Genomic DNA, 13,587 nt, shown 5'->3' on the forward strand with positions numbered 1-13,587 from the left:
CACAAGTAGGCAGAGAGGCAGGCAGAGAGAGAGGGAGGAGGAAGCAGGCTCCCTGCGGAGCAGAGAGCCCGATGTGGGGCTTGATCCCAGGACCCTGGGATCATGACCTGAGCCGAAGGCAGAGGCTTTAACCCACTGAGCCACCCAGGCGCCCCTAGCAGTATCACCTTCTTAAACCCAAATCATTCTTCCCCTTTAGTACTTGTCTACAAAACAAAAACAAAAACAAAAAAAAAGAAGAATTAAGATATAATAACTAAGTACAATTCATTAAATGATTAATTCCTTACATTTCTTTATAACAAGTTAAAATTTACATAGGATTTTGAGTTGCTTGGGTGGCTCAATCGGTTAAGCATCTGACTCTTGATTTCAGCTCAGGTCATGATCTTAGGGTTATGAGATTGAGCCCCACATCCAGCACAGAGTCTGTTTATGATTCTCTCCCTCTCTCCCTCTCTCTCCTCCTTCCTTTGCCCCTTACCTCACTCTTTCCTTCTTTCACGCTCTCTAAAAAAAAAATTTACATAGGATTTTAACCAATAGCTCATATAGTGCTCAAAAATAACTTATAAAGTACATGTTATCTCCACTTCTCAAAAAAAAAAAAAAAAAAAAAGACATTCAGGGGTACCTGGATGGCTCAGTCAATTAAGTGTTTACCTACGGCTCAGGTCATGATCCCAGAGCCCTGGGACTGAGCCCAGCAAAGGGATCCCTGCTCAGCAGGGAGTCTGCTTCTCCCTCTCCCTCTGCCGCTCCCCCTGCTTGTGCTTTCTCTTTCTCTCTCTCTCTCTCTCTCTCTCTCTCTGTCAAATTCATAAACAAAATCTTTTTAACAAATGAAATTCAGAGACAAAAAATTCACGTTCATATTTCTGATAGAGCTAGCACTCGAATAAAACCACATTCTTTTCACCATACAGCACCTTTTTAAAGTCTAGAAATTTATATTTAATATCTATTTTTTAAGTTTTAAAACAAAGGTTTTAATGAAATGTTTAGAATATTAACATCATGCAGTCATATACACCACATGTCTCAAACTATTAATCTCAAACTTAAACTATTAGTGTCATAACTCAAGTGTACAGACTATAGAACTTCTCTTACACATGAGAAATAGACTCATAAGAAAGCTAATTAGTTTATGAAGTGCCTCAAACTATCCTTATATAATGATACAAAATTGTTATTAAACAAAACTAAATAATAATTACTCAGTATTTGAATCTGACACTAATAAAACTCATTAAAAAATAAACTCTTGGAAAAACACCAAAATGCTTTAAATAATCTGCTAAACCAGGCAAACTAAAATTTAAGGAAATAAGGCTCCACACTGTATGATTCTAACTACACGACATTCTGGAAAAGGCAAAATTATGGAGATAGTAAAAAGATCTATGGGTAGTGGGGAGCGATGGATGAATAGGCAGAATATGGTAGACTTTGGGGCAGTCAAACTACTATATGATACTATAACGATGCACACATGTTATAACACGTTTATTCAAATGTACGTAGAGTGAACCCTCATGTAAATGCTGTGTCAATGTAGGCTCCTTGGTTGTAATAAATGTATCATTCTGGTAGGTACTGTTGATAATGGGAGAAGCTATGCATGTACGCATGTGGGGTACATAGGAAAAATCTGTATTTTTTTGCTGTAAACCTAAAACTGGGCTAAAAAAAATTTACTATAAAAGTAACTGGGCTAAAAAAATCTATTTTCAAAAATTAAGACAAATTAACTGTGGCAACTCTAATCTTTTCCTAACACAAGTTGCTATATAGGTCCACTATTACCTACTTAGCAAAGAACCTTTGACCATCAACCCTAATGTTCAGCTGAACTCTTCTTTATGTACTCAGTGCTACTCACAATGCCTGCTCTGCCCCTTGCAGCCTGCTCATACTCGAACATGACATTGCAGACTAAGTCCAAAGACAGGGAGAAAATTTGGTACAGACAACTGACAGAGAAGGCAGGTAATGGAGAAGGAAGCAAAGAATTCCTAAAGAAGGAAATCAGCAGGAAAGTCCACATGAGAGAACAGAAAGGAGAAAACAATCCTGAGATACTCTGAATTTATTGGTCTACATAATGTGAAAACCGTATGAAATAGATTATTCTAAATGTAATGTTACAAATGTAACATTGCTTATAACAAATACAACAATGTTACAAACATTTCCCTTCTTTTTAAAAAAAGGCTTTGCTGAACACAATTCTAAAAGTAGAAAAAAAAAACTAGAACTTGAAAATGTGTTTACAATGTGTCCTCCAGCTACAAGCAGGATGATTTTTCAAAAGTTGACCATAAATGCTACAAACATTTTTCAAAAAAAAGATGTATGAAAGGGTGTGTGTCAAGGTGCCATATAAAGACCTAGCTCTTAAAATAAACTTTTGGATAAAATGGTGAAGATTAAATTTTTATGATTTATTACATGGAAGAAAGATATAAACTTTTATCTTCTGGGCATTCTTCAGCTAAGAAGTCAAAAACTTGGTATGAGTTACCAAACGGGGTGTGGGTACAATGAGATTCTGTAACAGTCATATAGGAATGATTGTGCAGTGTGTGTGCTTGCTTGCTTTGGTCATCAACGAGAATAGGCTAAGTCCCTGGCAGATCCAAATATGTGAGCCACTTAGGAGAGGCTAAAGGCTATCGGGGCAAATCAGGGACCCACTGGACAGGCTTAGAGATGGTTCCAGAAGGAGCTACCACTCTCATCAGTACCATCTGAGCAAATAATGACCCTCTGCATCTGAAATTTCAGGGGAGGCATAAAGACGGGAGTTGTGCTAGTGATTCAATTCAGTTCAGCTAATAACAATTAAACACCAATGAAGTACCAAGCATTAAGTTAAAAATGCCATAAGACAATGAAGAGTAAGATGTAGTTCCCACTCTAAAAGTTTCCAGTCCAACACAGGGTGAGACACGTCCATACATGACTCTTACCAATGCAAAGTAGAGCAAATGCCAAGAAAGAGACATAAAAACAGACATTCCAAGATTTCATCAAGGAGACAATCTTGGATAAAACCTATGGTCACCAGTTGACCAACAGGGTCTTGCTATGGTTACTGTTCTTGCTCATAATTTTCTCCCACGAGATAGATGTACCACTTCTATACTAGAAGATGTGAAAAACTTGAAAAATTTATCTGCTACTTTAATGTTTCGCAAATGATTTTCCATAAATTCCTCACTGAAACCCAAAGCTATGCTATGCTGGGTAGACGTTGTCATCCTGTCAGGCAGCCAACCTCTCAAGATGGTCCCCGATGATACATGCTTCATATCCTGTGTCTCACTCTCAATCAGGGCTGGCCCGTGAGACCAATAAGACATCAAAAATGGTGGTAGGGGACTTCCAAGGATAGGTCATAAAAGGCACTACAGTTTCCACCTTGGTCTCATGTATGTCACTCTGGGGAAGCCAGCTCCCATAACCTACCAGGTAGGGGCAGCCCCATGGAAAGCCCCTGATGGAGAGGAACCAAATTGCCAACACCAAATTGCCAGCCATGTGATAGGCACTTTGGAAAGGAACCTTGTAGCCCCAGGCGTGTCCTCCAATAACTGCACCTCCTGCTGGCATCTGACAGCAACCACATGAGATCCTGAGCCAGAACCACCCAAACTACTGACCCACCACAAACATGATATAATAAATGATTATTGTTGGGGTGCCTGGGTGGCTCAGTCATTAAGCATCTGCCTTTGGCTCAGGTCATGATCCTGGGGTCCTGGGATCTAGTACCACATTCGACTCCCTGCTTCTCCCTCTCCCACTCCACCTGCTGTGTTCCCTCTCTCACTGTCTCTCTCTCTCTCTCTCTCTCTCTCTGTCAAATAAATAAATAAATAAATCTTTTAAAAATGATTATTGTTGCTTTCAGCCACTGAGATTTTGATTATGTTACAAAGCAACAGAGAACTGATGCATGTGAGGCTCCGAGAAACTAACTTATCTACTACCATTTAGGAGTGGGCAGGGAAACCAGGTCTGGAATCTAATCTCTAAGCTTTAGGTTCAGTTTTCTTGCCATTAAACTTACTTCTCAAGTAAAGTAAGTTATAATACCATAACAATGATCATTTCAGTGTGATTATACCACCAGCACCAATACCAGGTATCCCACAGTTTAAAAAAAAAAAGAGAGAGAGAGACACAGCCTATGTTCCTATATACTTGACAGACATGATGAGACCTGCAATATCATTGAATTCATGGTATTCCATGGTACTTTGTGGGCTTTTTACTGTTTTCTGGAAGATTTCTGTTTTTTGTTTTTTTTTTTTTAAGATTTTATTTATTTATTTGATACAGAGAGACAGACCACAAGTAGGCAAAGAGGCAGGCAGAGGGGGAGGAGGAAGCAGGATCCCCACTGAGAAGAGAGCCCAATGCGGGCTCAATCCCAGGACCCTGGGATCATGACCTGAGCTGAAAGCAGAGGCCCAACCCACCGAGTCACCCAGGTGCCCTGATTTCTGGGTTTTTTTTTTTTTTAATGTACAGGCTTTAAGAACAAAAACCTATGTAGAACATTTAATACTCAACAATCATATTACTGACATTGAAAATATTTATATACTTTACAATCTTAATCACAATAAACATCTGTATAATTTTAAACAATATGTCAGACAAGAAATGCTCAATAGCTAATTTTTTAAGGATTTGCATTTTTGCTTTAGGTCTTCAACATTTTAGCATTACACAAATGTAGTAAAATAGAGCAGCAAAATGTTCATGATGGTGAAATCTTAAGTTCTATTTCATGAAATTGTTACTACCTTACAGGGCAAGGTGGCCAGCTCTTAGCCTGTCTACTCCTGGAAAAAATCAACAGAATATTTCATTGTCACAACCACATCTGCATGCAATGTCCCTTGATATAATCACCTCTTTTGACCCACACATTTCTACAAGGTGGGACAGGTTTACTACCATTCCTATTTTCCAAAGGATGATGGGGCTTAGAGAAGTCTAAGTAACTTAACTGAGGACACATGCTGTTAAAAAGAATCATAAAAATCCAACTATATTTTTTTAAAGAAACCCAACCTATAACTCTTTAGCTCTAAGCCCCAATCTTTTCTTCTGAATTGTATTTTAGCCCAGTGGTTCTCTACCCATGCTGCCATTAGAACACCTGGGGACACTTTGAAAAATATCAGTACCTGAACGTCATCCCCAGAGACTGATTTAATTACTCTGGTCTATTTTAGCCATCTAGCATATAATAAACCAGTAGTGGTAAATTCACAGAAAGCTTAGACTACAAAAGGAGAAACTGCAGATATCTCTTCATGTAAGCTAAAACCTCTTTATCCCCCAAAGGTCCCTGAAAGACAAAGATAACTTGCAATAAACCAAGGAGAACAGGAGGAAGAGGAGATGAAAAACTCAAACCCATTCTGCCACTCTCATGGGGCCACCAAAATATTTTATTCCCTCAATCCCAGTCCTTGAACCTCAGCATCCCATGCCTTAATTCCACTGCAAGTTCTAGCTCAAGTGTTGCCTCCTCTGTGAAGTCTTCAGGATCATACAGAAGAAAGGCCTTTTTTTTTTTTTTTTTTTGCATCCATCTTACTTTGAACCTCTGTAACAGCATATATTGCATAAGTCACTTACTCACACATCCATTGCTCTCACTGACCTGAGGAGTCCTTCAGGGCAGAATCCCTATCTCATTCATCCTTCCCATCTTATGTATCTTTCCATCTTACATAGATAGCCCTGAAGATAGCAGATATGAATTAGTATTGCTAAACCAGATCATTTTTTATGTTTGGCTGAAAAATTTCCCCTTAGCCTCCCAGTACACACTCCTTTGAAATTTTTCAGTTTTTAATAAATGGGGACTTTTCTTCCCCCCACAAGTGGATTAGGTCAGAGAATAATGTATACAAAAAGGCCAGATTTGGGGAGAGCAAGTTAGCAGTGGAACTCTGAGCCAGGAGAAAAAGGGTCAATAGGATATTGAAAGGTGGGGTCACATATGGGTTTTGTTTGTTTCAAAGGGAAGATTAGGCAAAGACAGTGACAATTTGATTTTTACCCCCAAGAAACAAGACAAAGAACAGTGATTACAGGCAACCACCTTTTCAACACCTCCCTGTCTACGGGGCTCCTTCCTCTCAGCATATATACATGCTCTCTCTCCCCTCAAAAAAAGAAGTCTGCCACAGTGGTTCTCATCTTCAGACACATGATACCCTTGGTGAGCTTTGAAAATTCTGGACTGAAGACCGATGAAGACAGAATCTCTGAGGAGGCGCCCAGGCACACCTACTCTCTCCTGTCTTCCTCCCCTCGGACTCATTCCTCTACCCATGCAGTGTAGTCTCTGCCCCCACCAGTCCAAGGGAACCACTGACTTCCAACAGGCACTTTATAATCTTCATGTACTTGATGATTCGTACTTGGTGATTCAAGCTTAACTGGGTTCTACTTCTTGAAACTCTACAAGTCAGCCTGAAAAGTTATGCTTTCTCTTTCCTGCCAGCCTCTCTGGCCACTCCCCTTCAGCATTCGTATCTCTGTCTTTGTCTTGGTTTGTCCTTAAAATTTCAATATTCTCCAGGGCTTACTTTGAGTCCTTTACTCTTCTCTTTTTATGCAGTTCCTCTAAGCCTTTTGTCCCTACCCACACCGTTAAGGACTCTCCATATAGTAAGCACTTAGAAATCTGCATCTCCAGCCTCCACATTCTTCGTGATGCTCCAAGACCTCATATCCAGCCGCCTCCTAGACAGCCCCAACTCACCAAGTTTAAATTGCCCTGCAAGCAATTTAATCACATGTCCCAACCTGAACTCATGAGCTGACCCTCAGACCCGCTTCCTCTTCACTTTTCCCTCTCACTACCCATACTGCAGCATCCTCAGGCTCCCATTCCTGTTACATTCAAACAGTCACAAAAATCAGCCAATTTTCCCTCCTCCTAAATATTTTTCCAAAAATTTCTAATTTCCAAGTACCCTCACTACGTCCAGCCGTGTCTCAGCTCTCAGGTTCCCATTATCCATACTAATGCACTGTCAGCTCAGGCCTGCAGTCTTCCTCCCCACCCAGCACCTCACTGTCCCCGAATCTACCCAGCACACCGCTTTCATGGTGACCTTTCACGTCACTCACAATGTTGCACGTGGCATAGGAAGTATGCCCTGACTTAGCTATCTGGTTTCATCTCCTTTCACTGCTGATTTTGCCCTTCATACTCCAATATAACTGACCTACATATAGCTCCCTGAACACACCAGGCCCTCATAATACCATACAACTATTCATGCCATTAGGCCTGTGTGGAAATGCTCTTTGCTGCTTGTCACCCTGCTCACTTCTACTCAGCTTTCAAGATTCAGCTCAAACACAACCACTGCTAAAATCCTCCTCTGGCATTTCCATCAGGGGTCAAGAGCTCCTGCTAGCCTTGCTTTGCACTATATCTCCATTAGGGGAAATAGCACACAATATTTGAACTGTTGGTCAAGATGTCTATTGTCCTACTAGACTATAAGATCCTTGATCAAGGACAGTGACTTCATCTTTATATCCTCAGCACAAGTTCAATGCACATAGCATATAGTTTAAAAGAAAAACAAGGAATTAATGAACTACAGACCAACGAAAGGATAAGAAGATCAACTGGACTTTAAGTATAGAAGAAGTCCAGATCCTAAGGAAGTATGGACATCTATTATTAAGTCCCACCTATTAAAAAATAGAAGTAAATGATTTTCAGGTATTATCAAGGAAACAAAAAACAAAACAAAAAAAGAACTTATCAATAGGTTAAGCAGGCAATAAGGAGGTAGACAATAGAGCAAGACCAAGAGAGCTGCTGACAAAAGATCAATGGAAAAGCCAGAGATGAAGGTGGTTCTTTCTACTTGTCAAATAATTAATTCATATGCCTAAATCCGTGGACTGATCAAAAGACTGGCAACTTCCGGGGCCCCTGGGTTAAGCCCCAGTGGGTTAAGCCTCTGCCTTTGGCTCAGGTCATGATCTTAGGGTCCTAGGATTGAGCATGTCAGGCTCTCTGCTCAGCAGGGAGCCTGCTCTCCCCGGCCCCGGCCCCCACCCCCACCTGCCTCTCTACCTACTTGTGATCTCTCTGTCAAATAAATAAATAAAATCTTAAAAAAAAAAAAAAAAAGATTGGCAACTTCCTCTGTCAGTTCACCACTCCTCCCCTTTGTCATTATTCTCCATAGCATTTTCCCAGCCCCCACTACTAAATCCCAGATTCCCAAATTCCAGATCCCTCTGCTGGAGCCACAGGTCCTACCAGTGGATTAGTCTGAGATATAAGGCAGGGGCTAGGAGGTTGGCCATCTTTGTTCTCATGGCCAGGACCTAGAGGAAAGAAATGAAACTACTATTTACTGAGGGCCAATTTTGTACTACATATTGTGCTACTTCACAAACACTCACTAAACCTCAGAGTAACCATGAGTAATTATCCCATTTCACAGATGAAGAATTTGTATCCAAGATCACAGGTAAGTAATCACAGATCCTACCTGAAGACCCAGAGATAACAGACTCCAGAGTATTTCTATACTCCTGACTACCTCAAAATGAAGAGAGATGTGGTCTAGCTATTCTAGGTGGCACCTCAGAATATATCATTTTCCAAAACACTATTATAACTTTTGGCTAAAGTCTATAGTATACCACTAATAATGGGCATACAATGAGTTAAAATAGCTTTGGTGGAGCACCCGGGTGGCTCAGTGGTTTAAGTGTCCAACTCTTGATCTCAGCTCAGGTCTTGATCTCAGAGTAGTTTTTTTTTTTTTTTTTTTTTAAACAAATAACATAACATAACATAACGTAACATAGCTTTGGGGTCCTGATCTGGGAACCTAAACGCCATTTGTTATTTTATTCCTGTAAGTACACTATTCCACATTACAAACAAAAATGGACTTGAAAATTAATTTCTGGAATACAATGGGCTAATCTTTAGCAAGGCTTTTAAGAATATTTTTCTTCCACAAAAAAACCACCAAGGATAGAAACTATTTTACCTTGTTAACTTGTAAGAACAATGACACTAGAAGACACCTGTGGGAAGCATGCTTATCTGACCAGATGCTCGTTTGCAGTATGCTGTCATTTGAATAAAACATCACACTAAGCCCTACAGACCCAGACCTTATGATATAATGCCACAAACTACAGCAGTACAGCTGATATGCCTATAATCTACTGACAAAATGTACTCCTTAGCAAAGTGAAACCAGATGTCTGGTGTAAAAATCTGATGTCTGTGGACTTGTCTTTCTTGGCTTCCAGAGCTGTATTAGACACACTAAACACAAGCTTAGCTGTATATTAAACCCACAACTTGGCAAAATCATGACAGTTTGGACATGAAGCATCAGCATTTTTATTGTAATTCTTATAAACCAAAGACATTTCTGAAATAGAAATCCTAAATTTAAGCACTCAGCTAAATGCGGTACTATGTCTTTCCCACGTTAGGAACAGTGTCAGAGCTTTTTAAACACATTTATAGAAACTCCTTCCCTTCATTTTTCAAGCTGACACTCGTTAGACATGGCTGTGGAATGAACAAGGGGGGAATGGGGAAAGGGGATTCAAACCACTTCAGGTGCCAATGTTATCCCAGAAATTTGAGGATCAGATTTAACAGGTGATCACTGTGAAAATGCAAACACCCACCTGCAGGAATGTTAAGTATGAGATCCCTTGCTTCAATTGCAAAGAGGATCATTAAGAATGTGATAGGTGGGGCGCCTGGGTGGCTCAGTGGGTTAAGCCGCTGCCTTCAGCTCAGGTCATGATCTCAGAGTTCTGGGATCGAGCCCCCAATCGGGCTCTCTGCTCAGCGGGGAGCCTGCTTCCTCCTCTCTCTCTCTGCCTGCTTGTGATCTCTCTGTCAGATAAATAAATAAAAAAAAAAATCTTAAAAAAAAAAAAAAAAGATTCTTTCTCCCCCTCTTAAAAAAAAAAAAAAAAAGAATGTGATAGGTGACCAGATCAAAAGAGAGGGAAATTAAGTTAGTATCTGTATGCCAGATGCTGTCTTTTTGCACACTTTTTAATATACTCATTGTTCTGTTTTGACAGGTGAGAAGTTAGGGAGTAGAGTTTTAACTGGCACAAAGTCGCAGAGCTCATGAGATAACAGCCAGGACTGGGACCCGTTTCTAGAAGACTCTAAAAGACATGTCACTTCTACATGGGGACAGGTGATGGAACAAGGAGTGGTGGTACATAGCCTAGAATATGGAGGTAAAAGGCAGAAATTTACAGTTTTGCCAAATAGTAACATATAACAGGAAACAAAGTTGAAGAAAGAAACACAAACAGTTGAAAGGGTTCCTCTGAGAGTTCATAAGAGACTCACTTTCTACCTTTTATATCCCTGCAAGACTCATTTTTAAATAACTTTTTTTAATCTTATATAACCTTTGTGACCAGAAAAAGTTATCTTAAATAAAAAATGAGGTTAAATGTACAGAAACTCATACAAGTGAACAATCTAATATTTATTAAGTGCATCATCCTTAACACTCCATGTTTTCTCATCTTATGTCATCTTTATGGAACAATGCAAAATATTATCCTCATCTGATCTTTATACTGTTACATTTAATACACTGCAAAATGGGGCCTCTGGGTGGCTCAGTGGGTTAAAGCCTCTGCCTTCGGCTCAGGTCATGATCCCAGGGTCCTAGGATCGAGCCCCACATTGGGCTCTCTGCTCAGCGGGGAGCCTGCTTCCTCCTCTCTCTCTGCCTGCCTCTGCCTACCTGTAATCTCTGTCAAATAAATAAAATCTTTAAAAAAAAAAAATACACTGCAAAATGACTACAAAGCTATAATGGTGCTCCAATGGCTCTTAAGGGTTAACCTGTCTCAAGCTTATGCACTCCTTGCTTGCTAACCTCAGTCCCTTGGTCTGCAGCCAAACTAACCTACTTTCTTGAGATTTGCAAACCGCTGGCCTTGAAGAGTGAAGGACTAAACTTTCCCAGAAGATAATGCCTAATCACATTTGAAAACAGCTGCTGCTGAGGCCAGCAAGTCTGTTCTGGATCATGTCGACATACCAATTACCACCTGGGCCCCAGCTTCTTCTGCACGTAGGGCCTCCTAACCCCGTTTGTCACATCTTCCCTTTTAAAACTCTTCAGCTTCACCTGGACTGGGAAGGTGGTCTTTGGGACATTAGTCCACCATCCTCCCAGGTTGCCAGCTTCCTGAATAAAACAATCTTTTCTTTCCCACTTGTCTCTCACCTATCTCTCAAGTATTGATTTTCAAGCTGCCAGCAGCCAAACCTGAGTTCGCAACTGATTCTCTGTCCAGTAACACTATTCTAAAACAGGACACAAATCACCACGGTCAGTAATCCTTGAAAGTTTATCACTGAAAGTACTAGAAGGCAGAAAAATAGTACTGTCCCCCCACAACACGTACAGACCTGCACATAACTAAGATCAATAGTACAGGGAAGGTCTTGTACATTACATACTTAAGTACTCCAAAAACCTACAGAAAACTGGTGAAAGGCCTGCTCCAAATGGCCATCTCCAAACCCAGTCTCATTTTACCATCCTAATGTATCAGTGTTCCACACTTTGGCGGGGAAAGAATAAATATCTACCGCATCAATGAATGAACCATCATCAATAAACAACTATTTTCTGGTTTTACATAAATTATATGGTTATCTATCACTTGAGTCCAGACAAATAAGGCAGATTCAGGGCACAGGCAGCCAATGTCAATTTGACACAGAGGTTAATTCTAGCTTTCCTCTGTAAGTATCCAAGAATGGTTTGCAACATTCTTGCTTGTGGCTAACCTGAATTTTAGCTAATTTACAATGTTGGTTGATACAGAACACACAGGATGCAGAAGGTATTCCCAAACTTCGGAGAGGGGCTGTGTTTCATTTCACCAGTAAGAAGGAAGGAGTGGTATATTGGAGAACTGACAGAAAATTTGCAAAAAAGAACTGTTGAAAGAGATCACACTGAAAATCACAGCAAACCTCCAAGGGCTTCAGTGTGCTGTTTGGCTACTTTTCAGAAGTGAATAGAATATGTGAGGGGTATCAAAGTGAAAGTCAAGAGTAAAAGGCCCAGCCTGGTAATGTCAACCTCGACACTGGAAAAAAACAAAAACAAAAACAAACAAACAAACAAAAAACCTTCCTCTATGAGCTTGTGACAAGATCCTAAAAGGATTTCAACAGGTATCATCTCGCTAATTAATTTCACCCTTTGGCGTTCTAAAGAATTTTTACAGGAGTCCCTTTTTAAAATGTAAAGATCTGTGGGTGGAGGTCCTGTCGATAATCAAGCAGGGCCCTGAATCTTCAATACTCAGTCTCTGGGATTAATCAAAGTTAGCTTAGAGTGAGACACGGACTGGAGAGAGACAACTGCAAGACCCACGTTCCAAAGACGGGAAGGGTAAGGACAGTTTTCTATCAGGTCAAATGGCTAAAAGGGATCTTTGCCAAGCCGCCAAACTCCCAGCCAGCGCTACAGATTCTAGGCCTGAAAAAAACTCTTGGGTTTGGAGCCTGTGACCCTTGAAAGTGGGCCTCACGTTCCTGATGAAATGGAAGAATCCCCCAGGGGCAGTTCTGGATCTGGATTTTTCTCTTCCTTGGTCTTTCTTCCTACAGCCCTAGCTCCTTCCACCCCTGATCATTCCTTACTTACCCTTTCTCCCGTTCTTCCTCGGTGAGAAGGGGTAAGTGGTTATTTTGTGCCCTCGCCCAATTTGGCCAAAACCCTAAAAGTAAAATGACAGAGACAGACAGGTGCTTTAAAACCCTGGTGTTCAAGCCTCAGGGACTCCCACCACAAGCCCAACAGTTCAAGGCAGAGGACAGCGCGTCCCCACAGCGCTCCCTCTCATGGCCAGGGCTTGGAGCCCGAGTTGTCCCCTACGAGGGGGACGAGGAGAGGGCGCGATCTGGGAGTGCCCACTTGGCGGGGAAGAGCGAGCCGCCTCCCGGCTAGGTGTTGCCGCGGTTAGGCGCCGGTTTGCAACCGTAGTTAGCCAGAGGAGTAGGCGGCAGGGTCGGCCGCCGCGCGGGGCCTCAGATAAACACGCGCACGCACACATGCTCGCGACACCGCAGGACTCGCGGCCGAGCAGCCCTCAACCTCCCAGCAGTTCCCGCCCCGCCTGGAAACGACTCCCCCGTTAGGTTCCCAAGCCCCGGGGACCGCCAGAGGCCGGCGGCTGAGCACCCACCCACCCCCTCCATCCTCTCAGAACCACCCCCCGAACCGCCACCGGGCTCCCACCCTCCGCACCCGCTGCGCAGCTCAGCCCAGGGGAAGTCCCCGCGCTAGCCCCGCCCACCGCCGGCGGAAAGCTCCGCCTCAATTCCCTGGCGCGCCGGAGCCGCGCGAAGCTCCGCCCCCGGCGGAAAACCGGCACCACCCTCTCCTCCCCCTCCTAACTCGGGAGCCCGCCTGGGTTAGGCCCAAAACCCGTCGTGGATTTCCAACGGATCAAAAGTAACACTCATTCAGCAAGCAATATCTG

General features: G+C 42.0%; 1 protein-coding gene across 2 annotated transcripts in view; it reads right to left on the bottom strand.

Moving 5' to 3' along the window:
* The window catches only part of LOC111147359 (inner mitochondrial membrane peptidase subunit 2), an 861,050-nt gene extending 847,671 nt beyond the window's left edge, over window positions 1–13,379 (bottom strand). Inside the window, exons 1-2 of one of the 2 annotated variants that reach the window (XM_022503359.1) lie at window positions 13,353–13,379; window positions 12,750–12,822 (exon numbers count right to left, since the gene is read on the bottom strand). The gene's annotated coding sequence lies outside the window, so the exon portion shown is untranslated. Of the gene's footprint in view, window positions 1–12,749; window positions 12,823–13,343 lie in introns of both variants that reach the window. The other variant, XM_022503360.1, reaches the window with a different exon arrangement.
* Between the last annotated feature and the right edge of the window lie 208 nt (window positions 13,380–13,587).

This window comes from Enhydra lutris, unplaced genomic scaffold (genome assembly GCF_002288905.1).
Source record: "Enhydra lutris kenyoni isolate GAN:26980312 unplaced genomic scaffold, ASM228890v2 scaffoldscaffold16, whole genome shotgun sequence".
Classification (NCBI taxonomy): domain Eukaryota; kingdom Metazoa; phylum Chordata; class Mammalia; order Carnivora; family Mustelidae; genus Enhydra; species Enhydra lutris.